The 24,579-nt window shown below is 38.1% G+C and overlaps 1 pseudogene; it reads right to left on the bottom strand.

The window, feature by feature from the left end:
• LOC139901514 (lysM domain receptor-like kinase 3) overlaps window positions 1-22,570 on the bottom strand; it is a 153,575-nt pseudogene extending 131,005 nt beyond the window's left edge.
• Window positions 22,571-24,579: the final 2,009 nt, after the last annotated feature.

Below are 24,579 nucleotides of genomic sequence, written 5' to 3'. Positions count from 1 at the left end.
GTCCAATTCAGAAAGAAAATTGGCACTATTTTTGACAAGACAAGGAAGCCACTGCTGACTGCAAAACGTCATGAAAACATGTATCAAATTGACATGAACACAGCTGTCACAACCACTAATACTTGTTTCTATTCGAAGGCAGCAGACAACCTGAAATGGTTATGGCACAAGAGACTCTCACATCTCAACTTCAAAGATATTCACAAATTATCCAGTAGAAGTTTGGTGTCTTATGTAAAGGACAGACTGTGTCCTAGTTGTGAAAAAGGAAAACATCACCATGCCTCATTCAAATCAAAGTAAATCTCATCTGTTGAGAAACCATTTCATTTACTTCATATGGATCTTTTTGGTCCTGTTAATGTGGCCAGCTGTAATGGGAAGAAGTATACACTGGTTATTGTTGATGAATATTCCAGATACACCTGGGTATTCTTTTTGAAGCAAAAGAGTGAAGCTGCTGATAAAATTATCAATTTTATCAAACGAATGGAGCTTTTGAATGGGCAGCTGGTGAAACAGCTAAGAAGTGATCATGGTACAGAATTCAAAAATGAAACTTTAGAAGAATTTTATGCTGACAAAGGTATTTCACAAAACTTTTCTGCTGTGAGAACACCTCAGTAAAATGGTGTTGCAGAAAGAAGAAACAGAACTCTCATTGAAGCAGCAAGATCTATGTTAGCTGAGTCTGGGTTGAAAAATTCATATTGGGCAGAAGCTGTGAATACTGCTTGTTTTACCCAGAATAGATCTCTTATAGTGAAAAGACATCAGAAAACTGCTTATGAAGTTCTCAAAGGTAGAAGACCCTCAATTTCATTTCTTCATGTATTTGGCAATCCCTGTTACATTCTCAATAATAGGGATCAGCTGGGCAAATTTGATGCCAAGGTTGATGAAGGTATATTCTTAGGATACTCCAACATGTCAAAGGCATATAGGGTTTTCAACAAGAGAAGGGGTTGTTTTGAAGAATCCATTAATGTTACATTTGATGAAACTGCTCCTTTTTCATCTTCTGACCATGAAGATGAAGAGCTACTGTTTGAAGAGCCTACTCAGCCAGCTCTAGATGATGAAGAACCAGCAGCACAACCCTCGCCTATTCATGCTGCTGGGTTCTCTAATGATGAGATGGAACACTCTGTTCCATCTGTGTCTAAACTAGGTAGACCTACTGGCTCTACTGAAGTCTTACAACTTGAGCATAGGTCTACTGGTTCTGAAAGATCACAAGCTGATACTGGTTATACTAATAATGAACAGCTGTCTCCAACTGCTGTTCATACTTCCGAACCAGCTGATGATCAAGATGCTGTGTGTTCCACGACAAGCTCACATGTTCATAACACTAGATAGACAAAAGAGCATCCTATCGAGCAAGTTATTGGTAATCTGGCTAGTGGTGTTAAAACCAGAAGACATGCAACCAGCAATTTTTGTATGCATGTAAACTTTGTGTCTACCATTGAACCTAAATGTCCTGATGAAGCAATCAAAGATCCAAGCTGGGCAGGAGCTATGCAAGAAGAGATCTCCCAGTTTGATAGGAATAAGGTTTGGACATTGGTACCTAAACCTGAGGATGAATCTAAGAAAATCATTGGTACCAAGTCGGTTTTCAAGAACAAGATGGATGAAGATGGGATTGTGATCAGAAACAAAGCTAGATTAGTAGCTCAAGGTTTCAAACAAGAAGAAGGATTGGATTATGGAGAGACTTATGCTCCAGTGGCTAGGATGGAAGCTATCAGACTGTTCTTGGCATATGCTGCTAAGATGAACTTTAGGGTATTCCAGATGGATGTTAAATCTGCATTTCTGAATGGGAAGCTGCAAGAAGAAGTTTATGTCAAACAGCCTCCTGGTTTTGTAAGCAGTAAATATCCAGACCATGTCTACAAGCTAGACAAAGCTCTTTATGGCCTCAAACAGGCTCCAAGAGCATGGTATGAGACACTTCATGTGTATCTCACTGGTATAGGCTTTAAAGTTGGAACGATTGACACCACTCTGTTCTCAAAAGAGACAGATGGTGTTCTCTTGCTGGTACAGATATATCTGGATGATATTATTTATGGATCTAAAAATGAGAAACATTGTCAAGATTTTTCAAAACTTATGTCAAAGACATATGAAATGAGCTTACAAAGAGACTTGCAATACTTTTTGGGATTGCAAATTAAACAACTTGATGATGGAATTTTTATAAGTCAGGATAAATATATCAAAGATATGCTAAAGAAATTTGATCTGACCTGTTTAAAAGATATAGGGACTCCAATGGCAGCAACTATTAAAATAGATGCTGATCCCAATGGTGAACCAGTCAATATCACTGAATATAGAGGTATGATTGGATCCCTACTTTATCTCACAGCCAGCAGACCAGATATTATGTTTGCCACATGTCTGTGTGCCAGATATCAAGCTGATCCTAAAGAGTCACACTTGCTAGCAGTAAAAAGGATATTTAGGTATCTGAAAGCTACTGCTAAATGTGGTCTTTGGTATCCCAAAGACCCGGATTTTGAGCTAATTGGGTATTCAGATGCTGATTTTGCAGGGTGTAAAATAGACAGGAAAAGTACAACTGGTGGTTGCCAGTTACTGGGTGGTAGGCTAGTCAGCTGGACGAGCAAAAAGCAAAATACTGTGTCCACATCTACTGCTGAGGTAGAATACATTTCTGCTGGTAGTTGTACTGCTCAAGTACTATGGATGCAAAGCCAGCTGAAAGACTATAGTGTTCATGTTACAAAGACTCCAATCTACTGTGACAACACAAGTGCAGTAGCTATCACCAACAATCCTGTGATGCATTCAAGAACAAAGCACATTGACGTTCGATATCATTTCATAAGGGATCATGTTCAAAAAAGGAGACATGGAGCTACATTTTATTTCAACAGACCAGTAGTTAGCAGATCTATTCACAAAGCCCTTAGATGAGAAACGTTTTAACTATCTCATCTCTGAGCTGGGTATGCTTGAACTTTAAATAAAAGACAATTTTTGTTGGTGTGCTGGTTCTGCAACATGTAGGGCAAACCAGTAAGCAATTTTTGTTACCTTACTGCCTACATGTAAAACACTCAGCACAACAAGGTCTTTTATATTTTGGTTACTCAAAATGTTTTTAATTGAAATAATAAATAGCTCACAAAATTAAATAATTCCTTAAAACTGAAACTCATTTACTTCCAATGATTTAAATTAAATTCATGACATATTAAATGTAACAAAGTATCTTGTATTTAATACAACACTTATTTTGTGGTTTTCAATTTTTAAAAAAAAAAATTAAAACCTACTGCATTTAATGTTGAATGGAAGGTATGAGTATTCAAGCCGTATATACGTCAAATCATCAGTCTGTGTCCCCTCGAGTGTGCCAGACTGTCACATCTACCCACGCGCCTGCTAATAGCAGTTGTCACTTTCTCTCTCCTGCCTTTTTTCACCCAATCACAACGGTTAAAAGTGTGTTTTATCTTCCATAATAACCTTTGGTTATTCAGTTTTCAAATTCACACTCCTCTCTCTAAAAATCCCCAAATCTTCATATCTTCACTTTCTACAATCATCAATGGCAGAACAACAACAACATCAATCACCACCTGCTGAGACCCAGCAATCGGAACAACAATCGCAGCAACCACAAGCACCGGTGGAACCACAACCGGAACATCAACCACCGCCGGCTATAGAGGAAAAAATTGAACAAGGGCCACTATTTAACCTGCACCCCAATCTTGTTAGGGCTGCAAACGCACCTGAACACTCTACGATTCGCCTTTCAAGAGGTAATGCTGCTCATGCCCTTTCTGTTCCCAAATCGAAAGTCAATACCGGCTATGAAGAGCTGATTTCTTATATCCGTCAATCCCCTCTGGCAAGAGCCATTACCGGTGTACCTTCATGATTATATCCAGCCTGTTTGGCCAGATTTTGGTATACTGCCACCATGTCCACCATCGAACAGAACGTTCCATGTATTCATGGCATGGTGAATGACAACTTACCCTGTTCCATTACTGTTGATGCCATCCAACGAGCTCTTCAATTACTCAATGGTCCATTTGTAGATTCACCTACAAGTGATGAGTTTTGAAGGGAGGTACTGGAAATCATTGGCTACTCTCAACCAGTATCTCATACACCACTCAAGAAACACATGCCACCACTATGGTAATATTTCTTTGGGTTGTGAATCAGTGTATCAGTCACAAATCTTGCAGTTTTGATCAATGCTCAGATTATGAGTTGAAGATGGGTCACGGGCTGCTGTTCAATTGCAACATAGATTATGCCAGTGAAATCTACTTAAGGTTAAGGGAAATGGTGCTTGCACCCAAACAAACACATCTAATCCCCTTTCCAAGGTTTTTGAGCCTTGTTTTTGAAAATGAGCTGGGTGAAGCTTACCAGCAGATTGCTGACAAATCATACGACCTGCCTCTAAAACAATGGGGATGCCAAAGGATAAGCCTACTGCTCCATTTGCTGCGTTGACACCAGCAATGCTTGAGTATCTAGCTGCTCAGGGTGGAGCTGCCCTATCAACTGCCTCTGGTGTTGCACCAGCTGAGGGGGAGGGTCTTCAGCGAAAGCCAGCTGTCAAGAGGAAGAAGCCAGCTACCTCAACTAGTACAGCCACCGTCTCACATACTGGTAACACAGTAGTTGTATTAGAATCTAGTGCTCTCTGATCATAAAGAACAGCCCTAGTCTTATATACTGACTACCCACTTCTAGTATTGGAATCCGTTGCTTAACTATTTCTTGGTAACAGGCAAATCCAAACGTGCAAGAGCTGGCTCCAAGCTCACCACAGGGGAGATTTCACCAGTCTCAACTACTGCTCCTGCAAAGGATGTGGCTATGGAACCTGGTGCGTTTCTAGACCATACAGCAGAAAATTCTAACATAATTAAAAATCTTTTATCTGCTGACTTGAAAAATGAATGTGGAGTTCAAGGTATAACCCTGGCTCCCAAGCTAACTGGTTTTAAAACTAGTGTTAAGAAGAGTAGCAACCCATACTCTTCTAGTCAGACACTTCCACATTTTTCAAATTTGAACTTAATGTTATATCCTCTGCTGCCAGTACAATCAGCAGAGCACATACCTGACCCCCAAAGCAAACTTGAGCTGGCTCTTCATCGTGTTGAACCAGCTCAGGATACTGAACAGCCATTATGTTACTCGGATCATGCTAAGAGTCTCACTCCTACATCATTACCAGCCAGAACTCTTACACTATATGGGTCAACATGTGTCGCCAATGAGTCAGCAGAGTCACAGCTGTACTTACAGACACCTTATTCTGTCTCATTCGAAGGGCTAACCAAATCACCAGTCTGTCCCCAGAGACCAACAACAGATGCAATTGTTGAGTCAAATTTATTTAGTTCTACAGTTGTTAACATAAACTGTTCCATTGTTTCAGTTCTTAGCAGGGTAGATGAACAGGCAGAGGGGGAGCAAGTTAAAGATGATATTATTCCTACTGAGCAGATTGCTGCCTCTGCTACTGGTATTGGTGCTACTGTTTCTCCTACTGGTGGTGCTGATGCTAGTACTGTTGCTTCTACAGCTGCTGGTAATACTGCTCCCAGTATTGTTGCTTCCACTACTACACCTGAAGTGGAAGATGAAATCATAGTGGATCCTCCTATTCTTAAAAAGGTAATTGACAATATTGTCAAGGATGTTCTACTTGATGAACCTGCCACTGAACCAAAGGGAGACATTACGTCTGCTGCTGCTACCGATGCACAAAATGTTATCATGGAAGCTGGTACAAGTGCTACTTTTCCATCTGATGTTATCATGGAAGCTGGTACAAGTGCTACTTTTCCATCTGATGTTATCCTGGATGCTGGTAAAAGTGCTACTTTTTCATCAAATTCTAGTTCACAGGGTGATACTGTTCTGGAGGGTCTTGATTTTGTTAATGCTGGCTATGTTGGCTATGTTCCCACAAAGCCAACGGTGGATACTGATGCTACTACTGGAGATGCTGCTTCTTCACCTATTGCACAGTTACTTACCGATGCTACTGGTTCTAATGAACCCGTTATGGATGCTGGTACCTCTACTATTGCCACTACTGACTCTTCTCAGGCTACTGTTTCTGCTGAGAAAAAACCCTTTGTGTACCAGGTGACAGATCCTGATGAAGTTGTCCCTAACTTCATCTATCGGGGAGCATCTATCACTCCCAGAGTTGCTCTGCTGGTGGATCAGCTAACTTTTGATCCTCAAACTGCCATAGTCTCAGCCAGCAAATTGTCTCGGGAGGAGCTGACTGAACTATTATCTCAGCTTGATCGACCAGCTAGAGAAGAAGTTTATGAGAGGCTGGCTACTTTAGAACAGATAAACGAGCAGCCATTTTATCATTATTTTGGCATGGCTCCAGCTGCTTCCCCATGGCCTGGTACATGGAGGCCTCTCAAATTCATCAGAGATCCCTCTACTGGTAAATACGTTATGCAGAATATTCCTGATTCGCCAGTACCTTCTGATTCATCAGCTTCTTCCTCATCATGTTCTTCTTCTGATGGTGATGCTGATAAAGGTACTGGTAAGGACGAACCAGCCATTCATGATAATGTGACTGGTTCCAAAGACAAACCAGTGGATCTCACAGATGATGCTAATCTTCATGCTGACAAGGATACTAGTGGTTCTAAACCTTCGGGTGAAGGTAAAAATGATGGTGATCATGGTGACGAGTCAGATCATGACCTTCCGCCTCCACCACCCCACGGAAGTACTCCCGTGTCAGCTACTTCTGACCAGCCCTCAACCAGCTATCTTAAATTTAATGCTAATGAGGTGGCTGATATTTATACCTTCGCTGTGCTTAGGACACTCAGAGAACTTACACCAGATCTACAAAACACCATTCGCACTGCTATTGATGATAGTGTAACCCAATCTATCCGGAACGCTGGGCAAGTCACCTCTTCGAATATTGAGGCCCAGCTAGGACAAATTCGTGCTTTTGCTAATCTGGCTGTATCAGCCATTGTCAAGCAAATGGAGGGGGAGGAGGAATTAAAGCAGTGAATCCTTTCTCACAATGAGTACATGGAGGACATTGCTAACCTTAAAGCTGATTTGGAGGCTGCCAATCGCAGAGTCCTGTTTCTTAATGAAGAAAATGCTGCTCTACATGAGAGATTGGAATCGCAGGAACAACAAATGGCTAACATGATTCCTGTCTCTACCTATGTTCAAATGGTGGAGAATATGCAATGCCTGGCTGCTCTACAGGGTGATGTTAGGGCTATGGTTGAACATATGGCCATGGGTGTTACAAGGAATGAAGTTAGATCCTCCAACCTTCTCCTTAGACAATTTGGTGTGGATCCTGGTGCCGATCTTACTCCTGAAGTTGCTGATTGGAACAATTTTGCTTTCTCTGTTCCCAACTCAGATAGTGACCTTGATGCACAGGTCTCCCCTGTTCCCTCTCATGCCCCTGCTGATGACAAAAAGGGGGAGAAGAAGAAATCTAAAAGGAAATCTAAAAAGAGAAAACAATCAGAGGGGGAGCATGAGCATGAAAATGCTCCTAAACAACCAAGGAGGGATGGTGATGGTGATGGTGATGGTCAAGACTCTGGCACTAAGCCCAGCAACGCTCATACTGAAACTGGTGTACAGGCAGTTGGTGGATCTCAACCCAGTGAGTCTGTCACATCAGTAGATGATATTGGTTCTGGCAGTAAGCCCAGTGATGTTTCTGATATGGCTGTTGCTAAAGCTCTTCTTGTCTCTCAGTCTATTGAAAGGAAAATGAAAAGAAAACTTGAGAGATATCAGAAGAGACAGCTGGACTTAAATGATGCCTTCAATGTCAAATGGGATGCCTATGTTGCTCTTAAACACCACAGAATTGATCATAGGAGATGGCTGACCCAATAAAAGAAGGACATTGATGATGACCTGACTGGCATTGATCTATACAAAAAGGAAGCACGAAAAAGAAATGCCAAGTTCATTATCAAATACGACAAAAAGAGGGCAAAGTTGTATGCTGAGCGTGCAGACAGAATTAAACGAATGACTTTAGAAGAAATGAAAGATTATCTTGCATCTACTGGGTCAGGGGGAGGAGTTAGAGCTGATATTTTTATGAAATGGTTAGATGCTGTGTTAGAAACCAGCTCATCTCCTCGACCAACATCCACTGCTCAGCCAGCTACACAGCAACAACCAGCAGAAACAATCAATCTTGACGATGATGATACTCAGGGGGAGCATCTTGCTATTATTCCCTATCTGTCTCCACAAGAACCAGTATCAACACGAGAACCATCAGCTGAACCCAAGCCTATTGACAAACAAAGGGTGAAATCCACTCCAAGGGATAATCAGCCCCTCAGGAAAGGACCCCTATTTGAGGCAGCTGATGAAGATACTGTGACAGATGTGCCAGCTGATACTAATCAATCAGCTGGTACTGAAGACTCAGCAAGGAGTGCTGAGAAAGAAGACCCAGCCAGAAGTGTGCTGCTGGGTGACACAAGCGTTGAAGACCCAACCAAGGTGGTTGAGCTGGGTGCTAAACCAGATGATGATACTGTTGATCCTGCTGACTTTACTGTCTGGGGTAGAGAAGATCACTTATTTGTTCAATCTCCTATCTCTCCTTGGACCCTCACTTATTTTAATAGAACAAAGGATAACCGTGTCAATCAATTCTCAGTAAGTTCATCTGGCATAGATGAATCAAACATGTATCCTCCATCTTCCCCAAAACGTCATGGTAAACACAGAACCTAGGAAGATGATTCAGTTGCCCATAGTGAGCCGAATCTTTTCAGAATGAATCCAGATGAAAGAGAAGCTTACAGGCTGGAGATCACTGTTCCAGAATTGCTTGAGCAAAGACAAGCAGAGCTTAATGAAAGAATACGCCAAGTCAGATTGCTGCATCATCCTCTTGATCAGCCACTCTACATCGCTGCCTTGAACTTTGGCGTTGATATTGGTGTATATTTGAATAACAGTGGTCGAAAGCTCTCCACTGATAAGGAGAAAGCTCAATTTCATGAAGCTCATCAGCTGGGTATGGATCTGAAAGAGTATCAGGTTGCTCTAAGAACTGAAGATGGAAGAAAAATGATTGAAGCAGTCAGATCTCTAAAAATTAGCCACACTGATTATCTGTTAGGCTTAGTGGCAGAACAGCAAAGAAGAGAGACTGCTGATGCTGAACTTACTGAGTGATTAAGGCTTCAGGAAATAGAAGACAAGTTGACTGCCGATAAAAAGGAAGAGGCTGAGTCCCTCAAACTAATTCAAGCCATTGTCAAAGAACAGGATAAGGCACTTGATGAGAACGAAGCTGCTGAGAAAGCACCTGCTACTGCTCCTATAAAACCGGTCAGTACTATTGAAGTTCCTGATCATTATTACAGGAGCAGATATGGTGATGTAATGAATAGAAGATCAAATCCCAGCAGGATCATCAAAGTGAACAGAGGGTCAAAAAGAGCCTTCAACGTTTTAAGGGAGAATAATGTTCAAGAAAGGATTAACTATGATGAGTTAAGATCCCTTGGATTTAGTGAATGGATGGAGATACTGGAGTATTTTATTGGCAAAGGTGATAGTGCCATCAAAAAGACAATTAAATCTGAACTCCAACAGCTCTTCAACAAAGCCACGAAGTTTGGGAATGCACCAGCAGTAGATGTAGAAGAGGTTCTTTCTCAAAAATTTAAAAGACATCAATCTAGTGGTGAAGGACCAACCGGAAAGGGCCCCATCATTCTACCTCCTTCTATCCCTGTTTTTGACCCTGCTGAGATACCCTATTCTGTTCTATGAATCCTGGAGAATCAAACAGGAGGAGCTATCTGAAGAAGAACGGGACAAAGATAAAGATAGATAGTCTCCTATATGCTTAAATTTTGTCTTTTGTCTAACTCACTTTTCATTCTATTATCACTGTATTTAATGTATATATCCTGTTGTAATGAAAGTGAAATGAGTTTATCTTCAAAATCATATCGAATTATAAGATATAGATAACTCAGCAAAAGATCCCAAAACAAACTTAAAAGGGACAATCTCACTGCATATTCTTATTTGTTCCCTTGTTGCTGGCTTTAGTGTTTTCTATATGTCATAGGTTTTGTCATCATCAAATAGGGAGAGATTGTTGAGTCCCCAAAATAATTAAGGATTTAATTATGACAAAACTGTAGTTTATTTACACTAAAATGTTATGTGCAGCCAGCACAAGTTTGTTTCTGTACTGTCAGCTAATATAGCTGTGTCGAGTGTGTAGTATGCTAGCTGATCTACCAGCCCAAGGTAGAATGTATTCTTCGAATCAGCACAGGATGAGTACTCAGCTAATTAAGAATATCAAGTGTCTCAGCATATGAAGAACCAGTAGATCTGGATAGCAACATACAACACAAGACAGCCATGCTCCATTACAAGCATGGTAGTTTCCCAGAGTGGTCTACATCAATGCACTATTCAACAGAAGTCGAAGACAAAGTTGAACAGAAAAGGACAGGAGTCGGCGGCTGACAAGTGACCTTACAAGACCACGTGGGAATGCAGAAGTGGAACGCATGTGCAGACATGTGTTATACTTTATTCATACCTAGGGAACACAAAATTCCATTTGTTTAAAACAAATGGTAGTGCCAAATCGAATTGGTGTGTTCCTGCAAATAGCTACCTAAGAGGAAAGAAGGAGAGCACGCCTTCTAACACAATTGTCCCCACAAGTACAAGGCATCCTATGTACTAGTGGACAATAGATTAATTACACGGACAATAGGACTACTATATAATTGTTGTATTCACTGTTGCATCAACTAGTGGTGTGGGTTTTATTATTTAGAGTCCTAAACGTGTAATAGCTTTTAGTTTACCTCTTAGCTATAATCTAGGTAATCTGTATCAACCAACTATCATTCCGCCAAGGATAGTTGTAATTCTTTGTGATTCAATCAATAAAGAATAACCGTTGAAAATTACCTGTGACTCTATCTAATTTGCATGCTTGAATACATAATCGAGTTTAACTGTTTAGTTAATTGAAAAGAAATTGTATTCACCCCCCCCCCCCTACAATACTCCTGTTGTTATTAAGGGACCAACAGTAGCATTTCTGAATTCTGTACCATGATCACTTCTTAGCTGTTTCACCAGTTGCCCATTTAAAAGCTCCATTCTTATGATAAAATTGATAATTTCATCAGCAGCTTCACTCTTTTACTTCAAAAAGAATACCCAGGTGTATCTGGAGTATTCATCAACAGTAACCAGTGTATACTTCTTTCCACTATAGCTGGCCACATTAACAGGATCAAAAAGATCCATATGAAGTAAATAAAATGGTTTCTCAACAGATGAGATTTGCTTTGATTTGAATGAGGCATGGTGATGTTTTCTTTTTTCACAACCAGGACACAGTCTGTCCTTTACATAAGACATGGTGGGCAGCCCAAACACCAAACTTCTACTGGATAATTTGTGAATATCTTTGAAGTTGAGATGTGAGAGTCTCTTGTGCCATAACCATTTTAGGTTGTCTGCTACCTTCGAATAGAAACAAGTATCAATTGTTGTGACTGCTGTGTTCATGTCAATTTGATACATGTTTTCATGACGTTTTGCAGTCAGCAGTGGCTTCCCTGTCTTATCAAAAATAGTTCCAATTTTCTTTCTGAATTGGACTATCTTATTCTTGCTTGTCAGTTGGCTTATGTTGAGTAAATTATGTTTAAGCCCAACTACATATGCAACATTTGAGAATGTGACATTCCCATTAGTCAAAGTACCAAAACCCTTTGTGTAACCCAACGAATTATCTTCATACGAAATAACTGGACCATCTTTTTCTTGATAGTCCATTAGCAGGGACTTACATCCGGTCATATGTCTCGAACATCCACTATCGAGATACCAGATTTGCTTGTTTTGAATGCCCTGCATAGTAGCTAAGAGATTAGTTCTTTTTGGGAACCCATCCAAGGATGGATTCTGGAAGGGTCATCTTTGATGATCTCTTCCTGTCTGCTGGTTTGCTTGAAGAAGCATCAGCAGACGGGGTTGGGGTAAAAGGACACCGGTTGGCTAAGTGAAACTTGCTGCCACATTTGTATCATTTTCTCACATTTGGTATCAGTGAAGGGTCATACACATTGTAAAGGGGATCGGGGCGATGTTTGGTTACTGCCTCAATAAGCTGGTCAAGCTTGACTGTCATAATCTCAATGATAGACAGCTCTTCATTCGAGTCCACTTTTGCTTTTCCCTTAAGGGCAGCTTTCTTCTTGGAACCAGTACCATAGTCATGACGTATTGCTTTGCCTTTATCATTTGACGAGCCAGCGTGGGAAGTTACTGGCTTGTCTAGTGAAGCTGATGAACTAAAAGATGTTTTTCCTACTGCCTTGGACTTACCAGTATTACGTTTGACTGGCTTGTCTGCAGCTACTGGTTGACCAGTAAGTTTGTCATCGGCTGGCTCAGCACAATTGGAACTCGAACACGAAGGGGAATCAGTAGATTTAACTTTTCTAAGATTATTTTCAGTGATTTCCCTTTTGATACGTCTTTCTTTTGGAGTCATGTAGTAAATGCTTGAGGGGTCAGTAGTCTCATCAATTGAGGTACTGGCTTCTCTTACTCTAACCTCATCCTCCAAAATCTCTTTCATGGTAGGTGGTGGGGACACAGTAGCAGGTCTAACAAATTTATTTGTCAAGACCTTTTTACCTTTAACTATCTTGGCAAAAGTATTTGGCAAGACAGCTTCAGGATCTGTTTCAAGAATTGGGTCCATGAAAGTAACCTCTGCAATAGCAGCAGCAGCAGCAGCAAAGTCACCAGCAAAGAAAGCTTCAATTTGGGCAGGCACCTGCTCGTTAACACACTTTGCTGTGCGTTGAGCAGATGTACACCATGAAGCGACAACCTTTTTAAGATTATCCAGCTAGTTCTTGACTTCTGCTGCCTCAACGTGAAGAGACCTTAAAGCAAAAAAAAAATTTTCGAGTTTTGAAATATCATCTTTCAAGATTTTAACTTCATCATTTTTGCAATTAATTTTCTCATTTAAAGATTTGTTGTCTGATATTAAAACTTCTTCACGTTTGCTGCCTCTACATAAGTCAACTCTTAGGTAGTCAAACATTTCGGCCTTTTCATCATCAGTATAAGTTCAAAAATTATCAACCTTATACATCAATTCAGTTTTCCATTGAGGAGAATCTCTTTTCTGATCAGCTTCCCTCATATCAGCCAAAAACTTGCTACCACTATCATCCTCATCTGACTCCTTGACCTCCTTGGTCATTAAACACAGCTTCTTTTTTGGAGCATAGCCAGCACCATCATCATCAGTATCACAATCAGAGGAAGACGATGAGCTGGTTTCATCCCAATCATGATGCTCAGCAACTAGAACCTTTTCTGGCTTTTTACCCTTCTTATCAGTCTTAGCACTTTCCTTCATCTGAGCTTTCATAGCTTTGTACTTGTTTTTGTACTTGTCAGCTTTTGAGAAAGAGTTAGCATGTGAAATTGAAGGTTTCCTGGACATGCATTCAGTAGCAAAATGTCCAACCTTTCCACAATTATAAAACGCAGATTTAGGACCCTTGACTGACTTGCTACTATACCTAGCACTCGGTTTCTTACTCCCTTTGTATGACTTGCTGGTTCTATTACGATTGAACCTTTTGAACTCCCTAGCCAGCAAAGCCATACCTTCAGCAAACCCTTCTGCATCACTTTCGTCATCACTGCTTTCTTCAGACCAATTACCACTATCCACATCACTCCCAGCTGACTCTTCTTCTGCCAGCAACTTTTGAACCAGTAAAGCCTTTTGAGCTTTCTTTTTAGCAGCAGCAATAAGAGTAGTATCATCTGTCTTAGAAGATTTTGAAGTGGTGGGGGCAGACCTAAAGTTTTCTTTCAAGTTAAGTTCAAATTTAGCCTCTGCCTTCTTATGATTCCAAAGTGAACTGTAGAGAGAAGACATGTTAAAGTTCTTTAGGGTCTGAGTAGTTCTTAATGGGTCAGTAACAGGTTTTCATTTAGTGGGCAGTGAATCTATGAATTTGTTAACTTGTTCAAACTCAGTATAGGTGACATTCAGAGTGATCAGGTCAGCAATCAAGGAGTTAAACCTAATGAAGGTTTGCTTAAGGGTTTCGTTTTTGTAGGCAAAGAACATTTCATATTCTCGTTTTAAAGCAATCATTCTGTTCTGCCTAACTTCTCCCATACCCTCATAGGTAACATCTAGATAGTCCAACATAAGCTTGGCATTTTCTTTTCCCTTAATCAGTTTGAACAGTAGGTTAGGCAAAGTTATAGCTAACAAGGTTCTGATCTTAGGGTCAAGTCCAACACGACGTTTATCCTCAACATCCCATCTAGAAGGAGTGAGAATAACCTCTCTGCCAGGAACAGCAGGAGTGTCAGCTATAGCTGGTGCACTACCAATAGTCTCAGTAGGCACAAATGGACCATCTGTGGCGATACCAGGCATGAGTGGGTCAATAGACTCAAGGTGAAGCATGAATCTTACCTTTTAAGTTTCATACTCATCTTCATCAAATTTGGGTGGTCTATTGGATGAGCCATTTTCAAGGTAAGCTGTATTAGTATATGCAGCCATGAGAGAATTCAGATCCAAGATATTAATTATCAAGACTGAAGCTCTGATACCAGTTGTTGGTCCCTTGATAACAACAGGAGTATTGTAGAGGGGGGTGAATACAATTTCTTTTCAATTAACTAAACAGTTAAACTCGATTAGTATTCAATCATGCAAATAAATAGAGTCACAGGTAATTTTCAACAGTTATTCTTTATTGATTGAATCACAAATAATCACAACTATCCTTGGCGGAATGATAGTTAGTTGATACAGATTACCTAGATTATAGCTAAGAGGTAAACTAATAGCTATTACACGTTTTGACTCTATAAAATAAACCCACACACCTAATTGTAACAATAGTGGATACAAAAATTTATAGTAGTCCTATTAACCGTGTAATGGTTCTATTGTCCACTGGTACATAGGATGTCTGTACTTGTGGAGACAACTATATCAGAGAGCATGCTCTCTTCTTTCCTCTTTGGTAGCTATTTGCAGGAACACCCCAATTCGGTTTGGCACCACTATTTGATTAAACAAATAGAATGTTGTGTTCCCTAGGTGATGACAAAGTATAACCCATGTCTGCACATGCGTTAACCTTCTGCATTCCCACGTGGTCTTGTAAGGTCACTTGTCAGCCGCCGACGCGTGTCCTTTTCTATTCAACTTTGTCTTTGACTTCTGTTGAATAGTACCATTGATGTAGACCACTCGAGAAACGACTATGCTTATAATGGAGCATAGCTGTCTTGTGTAGTGAGCTGCATTCCAGCTGTGCTGGTTCTTCATTGCTGAGTCACTTCATGTTCTTGATTTGCTGAGTACACATCCTGTGCTAATTGAAGAACACTGTCTATCTTGTGCTGGTAGACTGAGCAGCAAACTAAACACTCGACACAGCTATATCTGCTGTCTATACATGAACAAGCTTGTGCTGACTGCACATAACACTTTAGTGCAAATAAATTACAGTTTTGTCATAATTAAATCCTTAATTATTTTGGGGACTCAACACCTTTTATGCATAAGGGTATGATTTCATTTCTTTTTTATCGGCTTGAATAGGCTTACAACTCGGTCATACATTGATCGAGTCAAGGTCAAAATTATTCACGCCTTGCCGATTAATAAATGCAAGGTCCCAACAATTATTCCTCGCCTAGCAAATTTTACAACCTAGCACTACTATATTGGTAAAAGGATGAACATGTATTTGTTGAACTTATCATTTTAATTAGTTTTGGTCAGCACAAGAAAATAGGTAAAGGTTCAAAAGATTCACCTTACTAACTGAATCTAGAGAGTAGTCGTCCCTCATCCTAGGATCAACCATTTTGACCAGGTCTTCTTTTAGGTCTTGTTGACTAAGAACAACATCAAACTACAAATCATTATAAATTGGACTCATTAATTTCTTGTTAGCAACGATCAAGCTAACCATCAGTAATTCAGTATCGTACAGAAATGATCAATATAATCAGCTACAAAAAAAATAGGTGTGAAATTAAACTCACCAAAGCAACTAGACCCTTCGATTCAGCCATAGTGTCATTTGCTTTAACTATAGCTTCCTTGAATGAAATAAGTTCATAAAGTACAACCCCAAATGCATATACATCTACCTTTGGAGATACATCACCATATTGTGCATACATGTAAACATGAAAAAGAAAAAAAAATTATTACACCGCCCACCTAAAGGGGCACAATTAGAGGTGGAAAATTGGTGGGTCGAGTAACGGCTCAGCTAGGTTTAAGCAGGGATAAGGACAGGGTCACTCCATAAATCGGGTAAATACCCTGAAATGTTTGGGGTAAATACTCGAATTTGAGACCTCCCACCCCGATTCAACACACAAGGTGTTTGGTGTACCCTAAGGCCACAGCAAAGGCTCATGTAATGTAGTTAAAGAAGAAGATTATTTACTCTGGTGCCATATATCCAAATGTACCCACAAGACGTGTGGCTAAAGATGTACCTCCAACTTCAGTCAATTTCGCTAAACAAAAATCTGTAACCTAATAATAATAGTTAATGGCAGGTCTTTAAATCAGAACCACAAACGAAGAGGAAATTATGACAACATAAACGTTTGTAAATCTTTCCATGAAAATTATTGTCAATTAGTATATTTACTGTCTTAATATCACGGTGTATGTATACAGGGGCAGTAAGTTCATGGATATACTCAAGACCCCTTGCTGAATCGAGCGCAATTTGGACTCGGGTAGACCACGGTAGCGGGTCCTCGCCTGAAAAAGTACATGGAAAATAACACTCAACTCGATTGTTTAAACGCGTTCACTATCATAAACTAGTCCGTGTATCCAAATTTAGTTGACCTGATCCATGCAAATGTTGACTCAAGTTTCCATTTTCAGTGTACTCATACACCAAGAAAAGGGAACCCTCGACACAGTATCCTATCAAACGCACCTGCATTTGATATGCACAAAACGTATGACTTTATATGTAAGTTTATACAGTTCTTTTAATCAATAAATCATATCCAAAACACTAATTCTTAGTGCAACATTCATGAAAAAAGGGAGAAAGTATATATCTGTGGATGAACCTAACCCAAAAACATACTGTTTTAACCAAAGACCATCTAAAACCATGAGTCAGTAAGCCAACCCGTCCAACCGTCCATTTTTCCACCTATAAACCCTGCAAAGTACCCCAGAAGTTGAATATGAACACCTCTTACCAGGTTCAGATAATGAACACGTGTTAAAACCTTCAATTCAGCTAGAAATTCTCTTGATGCTTGCATATCCATCTTCTTAATAGCAGCTTTCTACACATGTTTGATATATTACAAAAGCAACAAAACAAGATAGAAACAAATCAAACTAAAACAGTTGCTCATGGATTTAGTTTTTAAGCCAACACCATAATCATTGGATGATGAATGCACATGCGCTACGTGTGCTATTACTGTTTTTAATTTATACTATATTAAAATAATTAAAGACTTACTAGTAATTAAAGTTTAGTAAACAAAATATAATATATGAAACAAGCAACTAGAAATAAAATGTGTATTCGATTGATTACAAATGATACACCAACACATGCTTAAATACAAGAGAAATCATAATGCATATTAAATGCATACCTAACAATAGAAACTAACAAAAACTAGATGACAAACATATTTATGAAAAATCATGAAAAGATATCCTACAAAATATTAAATGAGTAAAATAAAGCAATAAGATACGAATATAATCTATGCATGTGTATGCTTTGAAAATATCCCATAAATCAAGGGATTATAATATCCCATAAATTAAGGGATTATGTTGCACTAATTTTAACACTCCCCCTTAGTGCAAACTCTCGATCAAAAATCCCCAACACTTCTCGAAATTCCATGAACTTGGTTTTCATTAGAGCTTAAGTAAAGATGTCGGCTACTTGAGCATTTGTCCTTACATTTTCTAGATCGATTTCCCCGCTAAGAACCTTTTCACGAATAAAATGATATCTCATTTCTATATGCTTAGTACGGGCATGAAACACAGGATTCGAAGCAAGCTTGATTACACTTTCGTTGTCACATTTCAATTTGACAACATAATCTACTTTTTCAAGTATGTCACCAACAATCTTCTTATCCAAGTACATTCTTGAGCCGCCATCGTTGCAGCTATGTATTCCGCTTCCGTGCTAGACAAAGCAACAACATCTTGCTTCTTGCTACACCATAAAATAATAACGAAACCCATGTTAAAACAGTAACCCGAAGTTGAATGGCGATCATTTGCGTCTCCCATCCAATCTGCATCCACGAAACCATTTAACAAAATATTATCACACTTCTTATACCACAAGCCGTGGCCTATTGATCCTTTCACATAACGAAGGATCCTTTTTGCTGCATCAAGATGAACATTAGTTGGACATTGGATAAATTATGAAACAATGCCAACCGAGTAAGCAATTTCCGGCCTTGTGATGGTTAGATAGATCAAACTTCCAACCATTTGTCGGAACAACTTCATATCCTTGAGCACTTTTCCTTGATCTTTCTTCATTTTGAGGTTTGGTTCTATTGGATTAGTCATAGGCTTTGACTCCCCCATGTTGAAACGTTTCAAGAGACTTCTTGCATAACCCCTTTGAGAGATAAAGTACCCGTTTTCTAATTTATCAACTTCCAAGCCAAGAAAACATCCAATCTCCCCCAGATTCTTCATTTCAAAACGAACCGAAAGATCATCACTTAAACGAGAGATTTCTGACTCATTTCCTCCGGTGATAATCATGTCATCAACATATAATAACACCAAAACATGGAAACCTGATTCTTTTTTAACAAACAAACTAGAATCCGCATCAGAAATCTTAAAACCACAAAAGACAAGGTATTGTGCAACCTTACCATACCAAGCTCTCGGAGCTTGTTTCAAGCCATAAAGAGCTTTCTTTAATCGGCACACATATTCTGGAAATTGATTTGAAATGAAACCAATAGGTTGTTCCATGAACACCTCATGATCAAGCTCTCCATATAGAAAAGCATTCTTCACATCAAGTTGCCACAATTTTCACCCTTTGTAAGCCGCTAGTGAGATTATTGTTCTCACCGTTACCATTTTAGCCACGGGGCTAAAAGTTTCCTCATAATCAAGCCCATAACTTTAACAAAAGCCACGAGCCACCAATCGAGCCTTGAACCTATTAATGGTTCCATCCGATTTCTTCTTCAAACGGTAGACCCATTTGCAAGTAACCGGTTTACATGCTTCCGGTTTCTTGACAAGCTCCCAAGTTTCATTCTTTTCCAATGCATCAATCTCCTCTTGCATTGCTTTTCTCCAATCTGAAGAATCTTTAGCTTCTTCATAACATGTTGGTTCTTCGGTTAAGCCACCTAAAAAGAAACAAGTTGTGACTGTGTTCACCTCATAGTCACTTAGATGTCTTGGTTGTCTTTTTTCTCTTCTTGACCTTCTAACTTGAGTTGGTACTTCTTCACTAGGTGTCTCTTCTTGAGTTTGAGAAACACCATCATTCTCACTTTCTTCTTGAGTGTCGAAGCTAGGAAACATAAATTTGTAATCTCTATTTTCTTCACCATTTTTGCTTGATTCAGAAAATTGAGAAGACACTTCACCAAATACCACATCTCTTGAAGTGGTAAACTTCTTTGTTTCTTGATCCATACACCTCCAACCTTTCCTGTGAGAATCATAACCAACAAAAATACACTTTCGAGCTTTTGGGTCAAGTTTGGTTCGGTTAGCTTTTGGAATATGAACATAACAGATAGAACCAAACACCCTAAAATAGCTTACATTTGGCTTTTGACAATAAGCTAGCTCAAAAGATGATTTTTGTGTACCTGGCCAAGATGGTAACCGATTAGACGCATGATAAGCACATTGAAGTGCTTCCGCCCATAGCTCCCTAGGCAACCCTTTGTCATGTAACCAAGATAAGCATATTGTAACAAGGTAAGCAATCTTTCTTTCTGAACCCCCATTTTGTTGTGGAGTATCCGGACAAGTCATTTGGCGAGAAATACCATTTGTTTTACAATAAGTAAAGAAATCATTTGACATGAATTCTCCACCATTATCACTCCTAAGAGCTTTTACCTTTCTCCCAAATTCTGATTCTACCGCTTCTTTGAACTCTATGAACTTTGATAAGGCTTTACTTTTCTCCTTTAGGAATTTCACCCAAGTAAACCGAGAATAGTCATCAATTAACACCATTACATAGCAATGACCGCTATAACTTGGTGTTTTTATTGGCCCCATCAAGTCCTTATGAATCAAGTCAAGCAAACCTTGTTTTCGATTTGTTGACTTCTTATATGGAAGTCGGTGTGACTTTTCATATTGACATCCTTGGCATATTACTTCCTCACGAACATTCTTTAATTGAGGAATTCCATCAACTAGCTTATGTGAGAATATCTTTTGCAACATTTGATATCCCACATGGCCTAGTCTAGCATGCCAAATAGCTCCGTTGTCAGTTTGACTTGTTTTCTTCACATAAGCCTCACCTGCGGACAACACAAACAAAGAACCTTTATTTTCTCCCGTGAAAAGAACATCACCTACAATCTCCTTGACATTCTTAAGGACTTTCACATCCGTTGGACCAAAAAGAACATGTTTTCCAGAATCGGTAATTTGAGGTACCGAAACTAGATTCTTGGTCAATTTAGGAACAAGATAAACATCTTCCAAAGTAAAAGTATTATTATTAACATCAATAATAGCATTACCTTCCTTTTTAACCGGATGAGTTGAGTTGTCGGTCGTGATTACAACTCGATTTTGATTGTGATCTCTAATGTCATGAAGAAGAGTTCCATCACCGGTCACATGATGAGAGCAACCCGAATCAACAATCCATTGATTCTTCTTAACAACCGTATCAACGGTAAAACATTGCTCCCATTTGACTTCATCATCGTCGTTGCTTGAACAAGCCACGTTTGCTTTTGTGACTTTAGAACGACGATATCTCTTGATGTGACCAACCTTCCCGCACTTGTAACATGTGGGAGGTTTCTTCTCATAGTTACTTTTGTAACTAGTTTGCTCTTCTTCTTTTTCTTTGCTAGAAGAACCTTTCTTGAAGTTCTTACCTTTTGAAAATAGTACCGCATCATTTTCAAATCCTTTGACCATTTTCTTGGCCAAAGCTTCTTGATTAGAGAGTAAATTCTCTAATTCTTCAATCGAAGGTTGAGTAGCCCACCCCTGAATAGAGGTTATGAACGGTACGTACTCTTTCTTCAAACCGCGAATTAAATATCTTCGCAACCGAGATTCACTGATTTTCTCGTTTGTATCAATCTCTGAAATTTCAGAACAAAGCGTTTTGACCCGTAAGAAATATTCAGAAACTGGCATACCTCCTTGTCTTGAGATTGCTAACTTATTTTCCAAGAATTGCAACAGTGCGGTATTCTTCTTGGTAAAGAGTTTCTCAAGAGTATCCCAAACCTCCTTTGGCGAGTTAAGATCACGAACGTGTTCTATGAACTCTTTGCTAATTGATGTCCTCAACGCAAAGAGAGCCTTCCCACACTTGATCTTCCATTTTCTTCGTGACTCGCCTTGCTCAAGAGTTTCTACGGGAAATATGGCATCACTTCCGGCCACAAGTTCCCATAGGTCTTGACCTTGGAGATAAGCTTCCATACACATCTTCCAATACTTGTAGTTGTTGCCTACAAGTCTTTCCATACCATTGATCATACCACCGTTGTTTACATTTGAGACTTCCATTTTTTATAGTAAGAATTTAGCTTTGTAACTTTAAGTATTTGCACACAAATATTAATTTTAAAACCAAGCTCTAGATACCATAAAATAATTAAAGACTTACTAGTAATTGAAGTTTAGTAAACAAAGTATAATATATGAAACAAGCAAATGGAAATAAAATGTGTATTCGATTGATTACAAATGATACACCAACACATGCTTAAATACAAGAGAAATCATAATGCATATTAAATGCATACCTAACAATAGAAACTAACAAAAACTAGATGACAAACATCTTTATGGAAAATCATGAAAAGATATCCTACAAAATATTAAATGAGTAAAATAAAGCAATAAGATACGAATATAATCTATGCATGTGTATGCTTTGAAAATATCCCATAAATCAAGAGATTATGTTGCACTAATTTTAATATATATAATGATAATGATGTCATATATGGGTAGTTGTTCTTCAGATTTAGTTATACAGATGAAGATGATATTCATACAAGTATAACATGAGTAAAAGATATATATAACACGAAGCTCGCCTCTGAGCTGTGCATAGTAAACAGCACCGAAACCACCCTGGCCAATCTTATTAGCAAGGCTAAAGTCATTAGTTGCACTCGAAAGTTCTTCATTTATCATTTATTTTTTCGAGCGATTTTTCGCCAAAATAATAACATTCGTCACAGTGTCTTTTTTAAATGTTCATATTTTCATGTGATCTTAATGTTTGAAAAAAAAATCATAAAAAACAAAAATAAAAATTACTTCCCCCCACTTCCCCCAAAAAAGTACTTCCCTCTAATCCTACGTGTCAATCTATTATTAATTCTGGTTAAATTTGCTTATGTGGCGGCTTTTGGTTAACTTATAATTTATAGTAATTATCCAATACACTATATTTAAGGAGATTTCAAATCAATCAAAACTTATCCATACATTTATTTATTATTAATTAAATATAGTAATTATCATATAGACTATATTTATGGAGATTCCAAATCAATTAAAATTTATCCATACATTTATTTATTATTAATTAAATATAGTAATTATCATATGCAGTATATTTAAGGAAACTTGGCCTATTAAATTGAGACGAGAGAGTATAAATTTCTAGGAACAAAATTCATTTATTAAATATAGTAATTATTAATTAAATATAGTAACGTAATCGATATACAACGAGAGTTTATGAAGGTGGGTTTTAGGGTCACTATACAAAGGTCAAAAATATTAAATTAACCTATTAAGTACATATGTGACCAAATCAATAACTATAATTTCAAGGGTATAGAAGTTAAATTCACTATTTAATAACCCACCAAACAAAATCCAACAAATTTTTTTAACGGATTTATCTTTTTGTTCGTCAGGTTTCACCGCCATCACCGTTCAACTCGAAATAATTTTACGAACAAAACGCAAAAAATTGTATTAGAAACGGAGCTTCGATGTACTACCAACGGATCATTTCTTTTTAGCAATAAATATAAAAGTAATTTGAATTTACAGTTTAAGTCATAAAAAATTTATGAACACGCAAATATAACTATTACTGTATAAAATTAATTATACATGACGACTCCCCCGAGTACCATTATTTTGTTGAAATGACTAACAACTTTTCTAGAATTAAACTCGCGGGTTACACTTTTATTCAAAAAATAATTGTATATAATAATTCTAAAGTAATATAACTTATACTTTACTAATGTTACGTTCTATAACAAATTTTCAATGTACTCTAAATATTACGTAGTATAAAATTTATATATTAAAAAGATATTAATGGTGAGAAAAGAAATTGTAGACATTAAGTTATTAACAGCAGCCAAAACCACTTTTAAAATTTATCAACACCACATGATCTTAAACTCAAAAGAATTTTTAAAATTTATCAACATTACGGGCTCTTAAATAATTCTTATACTTTCCTATTTTTTTAGTATCGCTATTTACCTACCAATATTAATTGCAAACTACATTTTCTTGCACGGTTCTTTACACACCCGTGCAAAGCACGGGCTCAAAAACCTAGTATATATATATATATATATATATATATATATATATATATATATATATATATATATATATATATATATATATATATAGTGGTATGATCAAGAGGGAAGTAACCAATCGGGGGGAAGCATTTTTTTTTTTTTTTCGTTTTTTGAAAAAACTTTGTTCACGAACATTATAGATGGGATGAAAATATGAACATTTAATAAAGACACTTTGTGATAAATGTTTTTATTTTGGCGGGAAAACGCTCGAAGAAGTAATATATAACAATTATCGTGTTTTTCGAGCGTATGTTGAGGTTTTAGCTATTAGGGTTTAAAGGGTTTAGATATTAGGGTTTAGAAATTTAGGGTTTAGGGTTTAGATCTAGGGTTTGGATTTAGGATTTAGATTGAGTTTTTAACACGAACGGTTTAGAGTTTAGGGTTTAGGGTTTAGGGTTTGGTGTTTTGAGTTTATGGAATAAACTCAAAACACCAAACCCTAAAACATGGAAAAAAAACGTTCACATTCTTCACGAACAATATTATCTTGAATGTTATTTTTGTCGATCGTTTTCCCGCGTAAATAATAACATTCATCACGAAGTGTCTTTTTTAAATGTTCATATTTTCGTGTGA

Source organism: Rutidosis leptorrhynchoides, chromosome 3 (genome assembly GCF_046630445.1).
Source record: "Rutidosis leptorrhynchoides isolate AG116_Rl617_1_P2 chromosome 3, CSIRO_AGI_Rlap_v1, whole genome shotgun sequence".
Taxonomy (NCBI): domain Eukaryota; kingdom Viridiplantae; phylum Streptophyta; class Magnoliopsida; order Asterales; family Asteraceae; genus Rutidosis; species Rutidosis leptorrhynchoides.
The sequence above is the reverse complement of the archived record's forward strand: the minus strand, read 5'-3'. Positions and strand labels throughout refer to the sequence as shown.